This window comes from Heterocephalus glaber, unplaced genomic scaffold (assembly GCF_053883595.1).
Source record: "Heterocephalus glaber isolate CG9 unplaced genomic scaffold, H.glaber_assembly_v1.0 deba00001523, whole genome shotgun sequence".
NCBI lineage: Eukaryota > Metazoa > Chordata > Mammalia > Rodentia > Bathyergidae > Heterocephalus > Heterocephalus glaber.
The window spans coordinates 24,250,218-24,262,694 of NW_028258327.1; the positions used below are offsets into that span (position 1 = coordinate 24,250,218).

The window sequence follows — 12,477 nt, forward strand, 5'->3', positions numbered from 1 at the left end:
TCTATACACATCCCAAACTATTTTGAGATGCTTATCTTTACTTGTCTTATATGTACATATTTAATTTAATATTCATTATTTTCAAAGATTTTTTTTGTTGTGGTACTGGGGATTAAACCACACCTTCTCACATCCTCAGCCCTTTCAAATTTTTTTTATTTTGAGACAGGATTTTGCTAAGCTTCTGAGTTGTCCAGGCAGGGATTGAACTTGTGATTCTCTTGCCTCAGCCTCCCAGAGTGCTGGGAGTATAGACTCAAAGATGACTTCTGATTTAGATGAGTTGTGTTTCAAATTTTCTTTCAGAAATTTTTATGTAATTAGTAATCATATTTCATAAATTCTATAAAGTTAAGATTCTACACACAAGAAAAATAATCATGATTATCTTTTATTTCTCTATGCAGCGGTAGAAAACACTGACAGTTCTAGTGCTAGCACAATCAACCTGTTTTTACTTGATTTCCGTACCTTTAATAAAAGCGTGACCTATAACTAAGTCTACAAAAGATAACATTCTTCAGTATTTTAGGCAGTTTTATCCAGTTACCATTAGTGATGCTGTTTTATCAGTTAGTTTTGGTCAACGTTAGTAACTTTTGAATCTAAAAAAAAAAGAACTTCTGGGGATTGTAACTATTTGGTTCCTGGCATATCAAGACTTTGGGTAGTGTTGCAAGGGAAAAGAAGGAAATTTCATGACTATGAAGGAGAAGTATTGTAAACCTATTTTCTTCAATATAAACAATACCAGAGTGAATAATTCAGATATTTTCACCTACTGCACCTCTCTGGAGTTGCCTCAGCAATGTGAGAAATTGATTCATTATATAGCATGGAATTCCAGTGGTGTGAAAGCCATTGTTATGGAGATGTTCAGCCCTAGTTTCTTTAGAAATGGCTCGCCAATCAAAAGTATTCCAGGTCCTTCTTGCCTCTAAAGAATTGGACAGTACAAGCTAAAAATTGTGCCAAAAGTTTATTCAAAAAGTGTGGAATAAGTAAGTACGGGAGAAACCAGCTCTGCAGAGCAAACGTGGGCCTAACAAAGAGAAAAAGAGAGTAAAAGCAAAAGTAAAAGTACACAGTGCATCTGAGCAACACAGCAGGGGCTATCATGGAAACTGATGCATGCTAGCAGCTTTCTGTGATTGCTGGTCTTCTTTTATGCCCTCCACATCTCCTAGGAGCTCAGGAGAAGTTCTGCATATGGGTCCTAGAGTTGCCCTCTGAACAAAATCTGATATTTTTTCATTTTGGTGCCCTAATTTTCCATACCCACCCTCCAGGGATGTGTGTGAAATGTGATGTAAAAGAATGAACATTCTAAAACTTTGTGCCTAGAAGAAATTGAGCACAGGTCCAAATTTTTCCAGTTATCAGTTGTGAAAATTTTGGTGTACTTCTTAACTAGGCTCAATTGATTTCTTAGCATATAGTGGTTCTCTAAAAATACTTGTTAAATAAAAAGAACTGCAGAGCCAGGTGTGGTGGTACACACTTGTAATCCTAGCCCACTGGGATTTTGGGACAAGAGGATCCCAAGTTTGTGCCCAGCTCAAGCAATTTGGGAACCTGGTGAGACCCTGTTTCAAAATAGAAAAATAAAGCAAAGGTCCTAGGTTTAATCCTTGGTTTCAAAGAAACCCCAAACCACACACACACACACACACACACACACACACACACACACAGACACACAAAATGATAGTACTGTGATAAGTGAAAATTTCTGAATATTTAGCTTTAAAAATACAATATATTTTAAAGCAAAACATTATTGTCCTAAGTGTATTTAGAGAATTTTTAACATAAATATTTTTCCTGAAATCCTGGAGATACAGTACATATGTAAGTCAGCAGTCAACTAAACTGATTTCAGATACTTGAGGCTAAACTGCCCAGCTGGGACTTAAACTTGAGATCATCTTGCCTCACCTCCTGGAAGGCTGGGATTACAAGTGTGAACCACCACACCCTGCTGACAGTGTATCTTTAGGCTTTTGTAGTTTAAGCTCATCATTTGGGAACAAAATATTGAAGAATGTTCTCTAAAAAGGTGGAACTATACTACTAAAGGTTGTATACTAATATATAAATGCTATACCTAAAATCACTAGGATTATTTTTTTCAATAATTCAATAGTCGTTAAGAACATTAGCAAAAGTATTTGTATGTCCATACCTATAATTATGATTACATGTTAGTATCCCAGCAGATCTAAAGGCTGAAGGAGTCCTAAGACTCCAGTACAATATTAGGACTAGGCCTCTTAAGCTTAGGATACATTAAAATACATTTAAATTATCTATTTAGAGGCTCCTAAAGAATTTTCAAACTTTTTGATTGTGACATAGTACATGCATCAATATGTATAAAGATATTGTTGTGAGCTGAATTATACCACTTCAAAATTCACTTTGAAATTTGAACTCCCAGTACTTCAAAATGTAATCTTTTTGGAGATTAGGTCTTTAAATTGGTAATTAAGTTAAAATGAGGTCTTTAGGGTCATCCCTAATCTGAAGTGACTGAGGTCACGTGCACAGAGGACAGCCCATATGGAGACAAAGGGAGAAGATGACAGTGTTTAGGTCAGAAGCCCTCTATAGATAAGCAAGGGAAGCCTCAGAATAAAACTATCCCGTCAATACTTGTATTTTGAACTTCCAGCCTCTAGAACTCTTGAGAAATAGACTTCTTTTGCTTAAGCCACCCTGTTTGTGATACTATGTGATGGCAGCCTTAATAAACTAATATATTTATGTAATTAAAGCAAAATTTCATAATACAATACTTTTCTGTGTATGTTTGGTACACTTTACTAGTATCTGTTTTGATTTTTTTTTTAAGGTTCTAAGTCTTTATTTTACAAAAATTGGTATATTCACTCTCTTTCACTAGACCTAGAAGAGTTTGTGCCTACACATTCCTTTCTATGGAAAACCATACAGCCATGGTATACTTTTATCACAATTTATTCAGTCATTCCCTTACTGGTAGTCATTCTTTTTTTTTTTTCCTTTTGTGGTCCTTACCAAAAAAATACAATATACCTAGATAATAATCAAATCTTAAGTATTGGCACTTTATGTTTTTTTACAAGTAGATTCCCAGGAATCAGATTCCTAGGCTAAGGAGTATACATATTTTTAATGTAAAAATGAGGCTGTTACCATTTACATTTCCAACAGCAGTGTTAAAAGTTACTTTCCCCACCTCTGCTTTGTCGTTAGTAGATAAGATCATAACTTAGAAAGACAAAGATTTACTGGGCTGTGGTATATTTTTCCAAAGTTATTCACAATCATATAGAGTCACAGCACATCAGAGATCTTCAAAAATAATAAAAACCAGTTTTGTTTTCCATTTATAATTCCATTGCATGATTTGTGATTAAGAGGGAAAGGTTGAACTTGTGTATTTGAAAGCAAGCTAAAATGGCACATTTCTGTTTTGCAAAAAGATAACTGTTACATTAATTATCAAACAACATATGACGAGACCACTGAAGTCTAACTTAAAAGTCTGAACATTGAAAGGAAAGGTAATTAACTTATACTAACTCAGGTTGCAAAGGGAAAGTTTTAGATTGATGAAGATGAGACTCAAGGAAGTAATGATGCTTCCTTTAAACAGAATACTACAAAAATTCATCTCTAAAGTGAATTTTGTACATAGACACTTTAAAAAGCAAAACAGATAACTCTTTGTAGTTTTTTAAAAATAAATTATTTTTTCCTCTAAGGTCTCTGAAATGTAACTAGCATTTGTGAGGTACATAAGCATGACTTTTTGTAAGACAATTCGTAAAGTATTAAGAGAGCAGAGAAACACACAAAAATACAGGTGGCTTCTAGGTTATACAATCTTTTGGAAATACACATGCATTTTTATGTCAGTACTTCATGGAAAAATAAGAGCATGATGATGAGGATATTCTCTTTGCATGGCGTATTTTTATTCTGTAGTACATACTAAGTAATACAGTCACATCTGCCTCTTTTCACTGATCTCTTAGTTATCTAACACTTGCATATTTATATAAATTATGTTTCTAAAAAATATTCAAACCAAGAATCAGGTTAAGACTCCAACAATATTGTCTTCTCTTTAGCAAAGAGGCTCAATAACAATGTCACACCAATTTATATATGCTAGCAAACAGTAGGAGGAAAAAAATTTGCTCCATGCTACTTTAAAATGTTATATATTTCATTTAGAACTCATACTGCGTTGGAAAGGTACTGAAACAAACGTGATGTTTACCACAGTATGGAAAATCTTGTCTGATATATTCTAATTATCACAGATTACAAGAATTTCAAACTCCCAATCACTGTTACATTCACATATGTAGATTTAAAACATAATTTATGTTTTGTAGCATACTTTCACATATAAATTCCTAGGGCACTGTCTATATATGCTTTATGCTGCTGCCCAGAATATTCAGTTCATTCAAGATTTTAAAAAGCTCATTGTGGGCTGGTGGTGCAGCTCAGTGGTAGAGCACTTGCCCAGCATAGGCAAGGGACTGGGTTCACTCCCTAGTGCTGCAAAAATAAAACAAAGCTCACTGTAATATACCTAGAATGTCTATTTACAATTGGATATATTTTGATGTGTATACTTTAGCTCAGTATCATATCTACCTTCTGGTATAATGTTGCTCTAATGCAATGCTACTTTTTTTCACATTTTTTACTTGAGAGATTGTATCCCGGTGTGAATTTCAATGCTTGTTTTTCCCTCACTGGAGGGATTCTAAGAGGTTTTCACACTACCACCTCGTGGCAGTCTCAAGGTCTGTCCCCTATATGAACTCTCTGATGGACACTGAATCGGGACTTCCTGCTGAAGGCCTTTCCATATTCAGTACACTCATATGGTTTCTCTCCTGTATGGATTCTCAAATGTAATCGAAGAGTTGACCTCTGGCTGAAAGTTTTGCCACATTCAGTACATTCATACGTTTTCTCTCCTGTATGAGTTCTCATATGTATGATGAGTTGTGAGTTCTGGATAAAAGACTTTCCACATTCACTACACTCATAGTGTTTCTCTCCTGTGTGAATTTTCTGATGTATAATGAGGTTTGATTTCTTAAAGAAGGTTTTTGCACATTCATTACACTTATAGGGTCGCTCTCCAGTATGAATTCTCTGGTGTGTAGTAAGTTCAAACATCTGAGCAAATGTCTTTCCACAGTCACCGCACTCATAGGGCTTCTTCTCCATATGTGCTCTCTGGTGTACAATAAGATTGGACTGGTGAGTGAAAGCTTTTCCACACTCAGGACATTCAAAGGGTTTCTCCCCAGTGTGAATTCTCTGATGTTTGATGAGGTTTGCCTTATGGGAGAAAGTTTTCTTACATTACATTCATAGGGTTTTTCTCCAGTGTGTATTCTCTTATGACTGATGAGGAGTGACTTAAAGGGGAAGGCCTTGTCACAGTAATTACAAATAAAAGGTTGAATCAAGTTTTTAATTTTCTGATGTTTAAAAATGACTTCTTTATGGCCAAGGGCTTTCCCACTTTTATTATATTCAGAGTATTCTGCTCCAAGATGGGTTTTCTCTTGTTTCAGATATAGGAGTGGTTTTCCAAATCCAGTGCATTCATCACCTTTCTTTCTTGCATAGCTATTATTATTAAGTCTGAATTATATTTCAAAGTTTTTTCATATAAATCATATTTATAGGGCACTTGTCTTAAAGAAACAAATTCTGTGTTCAGATTAAATGTTTTTCCAAAGAGATTACCTCTCTCCTCAAATGGGGTTTGGTTCTTAAGAACCGTAAACTGCCTTGCTTGCTCATCTGGATTTCTGTGCTCCCTTTCCATCCCATCTGGTCATCGGCCTTCCACACTTCCACTGAAAGTAAGTTGCTGTAATTCTCCAGCATCACATCCATGTATAAAATCCTCTGAGAAAGGTCCAGCTGCTCCCACTCTTCCTGGGTGAAGTCCACAGTCACATCCGTGAATGAAACTGACACCTGGGATTTGTTCATTTTCTGCAGTTTTGGGGAAGAGGCAGAAAACTATGAAGGCAGACTCAAGGGAACAGCCTCCACTCGTGGCACCATGCCAGGCCAGGTCACGGCGCTCTCTGCGCTGAGGACGAGTGGAGAAGAGGTCCCTGGCACCCACTCTGCTGCGGTGGGGGAAGGGCGGCCGCTGGTGCGCTCACAGCATTGCACATGCGCAGATATGAGGGCTGCTCAGCGTTCCCAGGGTCCTCTGAGGGGCCTTGATTTTTTTTTTAAAAAAAGTTGGCCAATATTAACTATTGAATTATAATCCATAGTTTAAAAAACATTCTGTCCGTGTCTTCTTTAGGTGTTACTTTTATATATGTAGGAAAATTATTAGAGTAACTTTCTTTTCTGTGTTCTTAGTGTTACATATAAGGCTCTATTTTGCCTTGGCAGTACCGGATCAACTTCCTTTGTTTTTCTATCTGCACATTAAAATTGAGGTATTGTTTAAATCAAGAATTTTGAAATTATGAGGATATTGTTACTACTGATGTTGGCAGGTTTGGTTAGTCATTAAAAAACTAATTCCATGCTTTTGTGCTCAAAGCCAAAATGAAATTAAAACTTGATTAATGAGCATCCTTTTGTGGCCTTTCAATTTTTTACTGATTTCAGATCTTGCTTGTATTCTATTTTTATAGGTGATAGTGATAGTAATATTACAGAATTATTATTAAACATATTGATCAATAAATATGAATGAAAATAGTTCACCTATTAATAAAAATATTTTCAGTTTCACAAAACACAAACTGTGCTATACATAAGAAACATATTCAAACTGATATGGGGGAAGAGATGTAACTCCCAAACCTACTAGATACCCCAAACGAGAGTTCGTGTTCTCTAAAATCAAAGAATGAATTCTAGGAACAACAGAGGTTAAGAGTTGGAAAAATTTATTGGAAGAAAGGAAGCTTCTGAGAGACAGAAGAGGGGCCGGAAAGTGGGTTGCCCACTCACCCCACTTTTCAAAGATGTTTTATACAGCAAAGCCATGTGGTGAGGCGGTAACAGTGGGACAAAACTATAAGACCCAATGGAAATTTACAAGGTGGGCATGAGGTGGGACAAAACCATGACTAACCAATAAGATTGGAAGTACAGTCACCCAGGTAATATTGATTAAATGGGGGTCAAATGGGGGAGCAAGTCATGTAGCAAGCACACAAGGGTTTTCAGTAAGAATGGGGATCAGGGATATTTCCTGGAGAGGCTGGGTTAAGACCTTGACCCCCCCCCCCCTCAGAGGTGATTGATACCTATTTAGAATATCAATCACTGCCATTTATCTCCAGAGGAAGCATAAGGATGTGTAGTTTCTCTCCTTTTACAATTCTGGTCTTCAGTGAATGTGTCTTGATTGTCCTCCATGTTGGCTCCTTGCTGTGTTGGCTCCTGGAGGGCTGGTCCTATCTACCTGCACACAAGATATCTAATTAACTTACCTATCTGCAATAAAACAAAATATCGTAGGCTAAAAGTAAAGATATGGGAAAGAGAAAACAGCAAGAAATCTGGATCATGATCAGGACATCAGACAATGCATACCAAATGTAAAAAACAAATGAGACAGGAACTTGTTGAAATGCTGACAGGTACAATCCTGAATGAAGTTATAAAAGCTATACATTATAGGGGCTGGGGATTTAGGTCAGTGGTGCCATTGCCTGCCATGCAAGCACAAAGTCCCCAAAAGCTATGAATTATAGTAGCCACTTTCTTATAAATAGTAGATTTTAAGTGTTCATATCACAAAAGAAAATTATGGTGTTGCATCTGGGGCACAACCACTGCTGCTCTGTTGTCTGAGCAGCCCACCAGGATTGCAACTCAGCCTCAGTAAAAAATTAGAGGGACAAAGTTTAATGAAAGGAAAACACTGTATTTATAAAGAGGAAACAGAAGGGGGAGAAAGGAGAAGATAGATAGCCACCCTGATAAAGAATCAGGGTAGGGGGCTTTGGAAGGATGGAGGATCCACTGGCCCTTTGTTCTCAGCTGCTTTTATGGAGGCGGGGTGTGTGTGAGTGCCCTTTCCTCACCCAGAACTTGCCATAGCTGGATTGGCTTCTGGGCATCTCTGTCTAACATCATTTCTTCCAATGGTCTATGTGTAGCTTCTTTTTGTCTATTTGTTTTTTTTAATTAATTTTATTGGTACATTTAAAGTATATAATATAATGACATTCATCATTGGAAATTTGCACCTTTTACATAATCTATCTTGGTTCTTATTTTTTCCCCATTCCCCTGCCCTCAAACCCCTCCACCCCTCCCTATCTACAAAGACTTTGCTTCCAGTTTTTCTTTTTCTCATATTAATTCCATTCCCTTCTTTCTCCCCACCCACTTCCCCTTCCCCTTTGCACCTTTTCTTCTGATTTCACATTATCTATTATACCTTTTAGTCCTTATTTACACTTTCAGTTTCTCACGCTAGAGAAACTATTTGGTATTTACATGTGTGTCCTATTTTTTTCACTTAAGAGTATCACCTCAGTGTGCATCCATTTAGCTATGACTGTCTCTAGTTTCTCATTCTTTATGGCTGAGTAGTACTCCATTTTATAGGAAAACCACATTTTCTTTATCCAGTCTCCAGTTGATGGTCAGTTGGGTTGCTTCCAAGTTTTAGCTATCATGAATTTTGCTGCTATGAACATGGGTGCACATATATCACTGTGGTATGATTCTTTTAATTCTTTGGAGAAGATACCTAGCAGGGAAATTGCTGGGTCAAATGGGACTTCCAGTCCTAGTTCTTTGAGGTGTCTCCATGCTGATTTCCACAGTGGTTGCACCACTCTACACTCCCACCAGCAGTGGAGCAGTGTTCCCCTTTCCCCATAGCCCCGCTAGCATTTATTATTGGTTGATTTCATGATAGTAGCCATTCTTTCTGGAGTGAGGTGGAATCTCAGCATTGTCTTCATTTGCATCTCTCGAATGACCAGTGATGTTGAACATTTTTTCATATGTTTATTTGCTATTTCTACTTCTTTTTCTGAGAAATGTCTGTTCATTTCAGATGCCCATTTTTGGATTGGGTCTTTAAATTTGGTAGGTCTGATTTTTTAAAGTTTTTTATAGACTCTAGATAGTAGACCTTTGCCTGAGAATCAGCAGGTGAAAATTTTTTCCCACATTGTGGGTTGTCTCTTCACTCTGTTGGTGGTTTCTCTTGCAGTGCAGATCCCAGTTGTGATACCCCCTGCCATGTCTCTGTTTCACTTGCTTAATGACAATGTCATGTCATACTACAGAACAGTGTTAAAGAAAAGACAGAAACAGACAACCTTAGACCAGTTTTTAGATCTGAAAAGGTTGAGACCCAGTGAGCCAGAAGCAGGTCCTAGTGGGCTACAGACTCTCCCATGGAGAGAAAGGACACCAGAGAGCCAGATTCCCGATGTTCTTATGGAAGGGCACTCTCCTTCCAAACAATAGCCACCTTCCATTTCATCCTCCCTTCCTGCAAGCCAAAGATGTCAACTTGAATGGTGAATATACTATGGAATTGTTGTTTCTGGTAAACTAGGCACATCTTACAGCTTTTTGGTTAATACACTAGGAAAATTATTGGTGTTTCTGGTAAATTATGCACATTATAACACCCTTTTTTATTATGAAAAGGTTAGTTAAGAGGTGCTTTGGGAGGTTCAGAATGCATTAAGGGTATTTCCATTATTTTTTTTATGGGAAAAACAGTCTTGACTTACAACTAACTTGAGTTACAACCAGCCCTCTTGAATGAATTGAGTTCTTATTTTTTAAAAAATTAACTTTATTGGTACATTTAAGGTATACAGTATAATGACATTCATCATTGGAAATTTACACTTTTACTTAATCCATCTTAGTTCTTATTTTGAGTTCTTAAGTCAAAGATCCACTGTATGTCCATTTGCATCTATATTCATGTATTAAATTAAAATTTGATTTAATAACTTTTAAGTTTCATAAATATTTTAAAGAATTTAACAGGGAAAGAAGAATCTATTATGATTCCCAGATATTTACCATTTCCATTCTCTTATTCAGTTTTCTGACTTTTCTTCAAAAATCATTTCCCTTCTGTGTAAAGAATTTTCTTTAGCACTTCCTTTAGAGAAGGTTTGCTGAAGACCAGTTGTCTTAGTTTTCCTTCTGAGAATGTCTTCGTTTCACCATCGGTCCCAAGGTATATTTTCACTGATTATAGAATTATGGGTTGACAGTTCTTTCCTTTAATACTTTCAAAATACTATTTTTCTTCTTCCTAGTCTCCCTAGTTTCTGGTGGGAAATATGGAGTTGTTCAAATCAGTATATATATGTATGTAATAAATAATTTTTCTCTGAAAGTTTTAAAGCCTTTTGTTTTTCATTTTCAGCATTTTGAATGTAATGTTTTTGGGTTTGAAGTTTCTTGAGTTTATATTCTTGGGGTTTGCTGAGCTTGATTCTGTAAGTTTGTCTTTTGACAAATTTGCCAAGTTTTTACTGTTATTTTTTCAATTATTTTACCTTTCTCCTCTCCTTTTAGGATTCTGGCACAGATGTTAACTCTGCAACAATATTAAAGTCCTAATATTAGCCTGGTGTGGTGATGTAGGCCTGTAATCCCAGTACTCTGGGAGACAGGCAAAAGGATCACAAGTTTGAGTCCAGCCTGAGAAAGTTAGCAACTTAGCAAGACTGTGTCTCAGAAAATAAAAGGGGCTGGGTTTTCAGCTCAGTGCAGAAGCCCTGGATTCAGTCCGTCACCCCCCATCCCCCTGCATCCCCCCTCAGTCCCCAAGAACCTCTAAAACAACCCAACATTTTTAGGCCTTTTCCCCCCTCTGTTCATTTTTAGGCCTTTTTTCCCTTCTTTTTTGGAAGTTAATTTCTAATGATCCATCTTCAAATTCATTGACTCTGACTTTCATCTCAATTCTTTTCTGCAGCCCAGTCAATAAATTATTTTATTTCAGTTACTGTGTTTTCAGTTCTAAAACTTCATTTGGTTATTATGGCGTTTATTTCTTACTTTTCATTTACTTTAAAAGACTTTGCCCTCATGTTTGGGGTCATGGTTATAATAAGTGAATTGGTTCTAAAAAATTTTATGTAGTCTTATAGAGTCATTGTATAAAAATAAAAGACAAAAATGTAAAGAGTATGTGTGCCAGAGTCATTCTTTTCACAGTTGAAACAGTTTACTTTCCTATCCTTTTTCCAAGAAGCCAGACATTTCTACATCCGGATTATGTCCATACTCTGTCCTGCATGCCCAACTCCATCTTTTTACCCGGTCAACTTCTACTGTCCTTGTTTTCTTTCAGATCTCCTTTTAACATCACTATTCAATGAACTCTTCTGTTTCAATTTCTAAATTAAACTTAAATTTTTCCTTTTCTTTTCTTGTTATTTTATAGTTGTTTCTAAAATAACCTCTTCAGGGGCCAGGGATTTAGCTCAGTGGTTTCACCGCCTGCTGTGCAAGCGGAAGGACCGGAGTTTGATCCCCGGCACCAAAAAACACACACACACACACAAAATAAAATAACCTCTTCAGTTCTAGATTTTATGTTTCACCATATATATAGATATATATATCTATATATATATCTATATATATATATATGTATGTCTATATATATCTATATCTATCTATCTCACTATATCATTGATATATCACTGTATCACTATCATTGATTCAGTGCCTACAAACATTCTCTCAACAGATATTTGTTAAAAATATTTGGTGTGACAATTACTTCATGTGTCAACTTGACTGGGCCATGGGGCTGCTCAGGCATTTGGTCAGTCAGTATTCTGGGAGTGTTTGTAGTTGTGTTTCTGGATGGGATTAACATTTCAGGTGAGTAAAACAGATTGCCCTCCCTCCTCCAGTCAGTCAACCAGTCTTGAGTAGAACAAAATGACTGAGCGAGAGGGATCCCTTCCTGCCTATCTAGTGAAAAGATGTCTAATTTCAAAGACTCCTCCTTCATTGATTATTAGTGGGTCTATAAGATCATACATGAACTTTAGGAGTCTGGTAGGAAGCTGTTTAAAAATTTTTTTTTTTCAGACAGGGTCTCACTTTATAGTTCATGCTGGTCTTGAGATCACTGTAGCACAGGCTGGCTTCAAAATCAAAGTGATTCTCCTGCCTCAGCCTCCCAAGTGCTGGGATTACAAATGTGTCCCACCACACCCAGCTCAGTTTGTTCTTAACAGAAAGTTCTTACTTGGGTCTCTTAAAACTGATTCTTGCTGGGGATGTAGCTCAGTGGTGCTGCTCCTGCCTGGCAAGCACAAGGTCCTGAGTTTGATCCCCAGTACTGGAAAGACAGACAGACTGATTCTTAAAACTCATGGACTTTCTGACAAAACCAGAATGTGAAGAATAAAAATCAGTATTTACTTAGTATTTGGATATTAATGACTTCATTTTAAA

The 12,477-nt window shown here is 36.7% G+C and overlaps 1 protein-coding gene and 1 pseudogene across 1 annotated transcript in view; one reads left to right on the top strand and one right to left on the bottom strand.

The window, feature by feature from the left end:
• Me1 (malic enzyme 1) overlaps nt 1-12,477 on the top strand; it is a 200,663-nt gene that overhangs the window by 3,539 nt on the left and 184,647 nt on the right. The window lies entirely within an intron of this gene.
• Nucleotides 4,672-6,471, bottom strand: LOC106010693 (zinc finger protein 12-like; annotated as a pseudogene).